Source organism: Neoarius graeffei, chromosome 9 (genome assembly GCF_027579695.1).
Source record: "Neoarius graeffei isolate fNeoGra1 chromosome 9, fNeoGra1.pri, whole genome shotgun sequence".
Classification (NCBI taxonomy): Eukaryota; Metazoa; Chordata; class Actinopteri; order Siluriformes; family Ariidae; genus Neoarius; species Neoarius graeffei.
This window is the reverse complement of record NC_083577.1, coordinates 23,799,304-23,801,655: the sequence shown is the minus strand read 5'-3', so window position 1 is coordinate 23,801,655 and position 2,352 is coordinate 23,799,304. Positions and strand designations below refer to the sequence as shown.

At 43.3% G+C, this 2,352-nt stretch overlaps 1 pseudogene; it reads right to left on the bottom strand.

Moving 5' to 3' along the window:
- Nucleotides 1–523: 523 nt before the first annotated feature.
- On the bottom strand, nt 524–1,875 carry LOC132892124 (kelch-like protein 10; annotated as a pseudogene).
- Between the last annotated feature and the right edge of the window lie 477 nt (nt 1,876–2,352).

The window sequence follows — 2,352 nt, the reverse complement described above, 5'->3', positions numbered from 1 at the left end:
GGGGAGCGCTACAATAATTTACAGAGGGAATTATCCCATAGATAAATCTGTCTTACCCCCTTTATCATTTGACATTGGCCCATCATGCATTTGAAGATGAGGACAGATTGTTTAATTTCCTCCTAAATGCAGTGGCAAACTGAATGATAAGACAGTACTGCAGTACAGACTCCTGTTTTAGAATGGCAAACAAAGTGTGTTTTGTGTCCTAAACTCTATATAAAAAGACGTATTACATACTAGTACCGTAGGCAAGTCTTACATGTATGATATTGATTTGTGTTTCATGTTTTCAGGGCTTGTCTTGTTCTTCTGTTGCAGAAATGTTTTTAAAAATAAACGTTTTCAAAAAATGTACTTTTGTTTAAATAACTCAATTATACCCCTAGAAAACATCAGTATTGCCTTGAACCATATACTTGAAAACTTGCGGAAATAGCGCAAAATTTAGGGCAAAAGGAAATTCAAGGGGGGCAAAACTTTTTTGAGGCCATTTGCCCTGCAGGGTAAAAGGTATCAAAAGTTAATGTTGAGGCCTGCATGTGGGGGATGATAGTCGACTGGTCCGTCTCTGAGGAGTGAACAAACACCCGTTCCTGTCAAACCCTCCACATACGTACACTTTAATGTTCAGTGCTGTAGCACCTGCATCACATCTTGCATGCATCAGTGCTATCATACTCCACTGATTATTCTCAGGTTCATATAGCTTGGCTGTGTTAACCAGTTCTTTGCCATCAAATCCTCTCAGTGCATTGATACGACCCTCCAGCACACACACACTCACGTAACGCCAACCTGAGTGCATGGGGCTCACCTGAGCCCAGGTTCAGGTGATGGGGTCAAACCTTCTCATAGTGTTGAAGTAAATGTTACTATCGAATCCTTCGATCCAGTACATGAAGCCGTTCAGGTACACCGTCCCGTGATGGGATCTTGGACTCTTATTGTGCCATGTCACTTTGACCCAGTGCTCCACTCGCATATCATACACTTCTATGGTGTTGGTGAGACCCCTGTAGCTCCGGCCAGTAGAATGGCACTGGGAAGGCGTTGCTGTGTGAAGTCAGAGCCAAGAGATTCGTTCACGTTGAGCCCATTGATGCTGTTCAGAGCTCTGATGATGATCGGCTTACATGCTGCATTGTCTTTCACTAAAGTGTTGTTCAAGACGTTGTCCATAAAGTAACCGTGTGTCAGTAGTGCCATACGCACCTTGGGCAGTAACACTCCCATGTGTGTGTTCCGATCCTGTGGCGCGTGTCTGATCCACTGTAAGATGGTCTCAAACACCACATTCTCCTCTTTCACATTCAGCTTGTCATTCTCGATGATCTCACTGAGGTGCTCAACCGTCAGCTCCAGGAATTCCTCAGAGATGTGCACCATCTCCTCAAAGTTGTCTAAGATAAACTGGAAGGCCTCTTGCTTCAAATTCTCAAAGAGGTAAAGGCGAGCGAAACACCAGATGCCAATGCAGTTCTCCAGACACAGCTGAGCCTTCAGGAATGTGCAGCACTTGTTCATCAGGCTGCTCACCACCAAATAATCAGCAGCGATCAGCAGCTCATGCACGTTTTCCTCCGTGATGTTAGCACGGTGTGTGTACGCGTACTCGATGATCAGCTCCATTATCTCAGAGGAAATGCCAGGGATGAAGTACTCGTGCTTATCTGGAGGGTAGCATCTGTTGGTAAACAGAGTCGTGAAGTATGTGCTGCAGGCACACAGGATGATCTTGTGCGCGTGGAACTCTGCACCATCGACTTTGATGAGAACGTCACAGAGCTTCTTCTCTAACCCCAGCTGATTCATGGCGCTGGAGTTCATCTCTGACTTCCTCTCCAATTCTTTCTCTTCTTCCTGTTTACTCATATTCCCTTCAGTGTATTTGTGTTGATGGTACAGATGGGTTTTAAACTCAGGGTTCTGATTCTTTATTTGAAAATAATTAGATTCCGATTCACTGTTCCAGTTCTAATTCCATAAACACGTATGAATACAGAATGGAATGTACCTGAGAGAAACCCTGAACATCAGGATAAATCTCTGTAAAGGGGTTTTGTACAACAGCTTTTAATGGCTGCGTCTGTCCAAAATGCGCACACGTCCACTGTAAAGAACAATTTACCCTCCTGAAAAAAAAACAACTCCAGGGTGAAATGTGCAAATGGGATTAATTATATATTAAATTATTCAACCTTTATGGCAACATAGTTAATCATGGATTTATTAGATAGATAGATAGATTATTCAGGTAAACAGCATTTCCACCATTTTGGTGAGGAAAGTAATTAAGCTTGTCCACTTTAACCATTTTACCGGCTAGTGGCCTAGTGGTAGCGTGTCTGC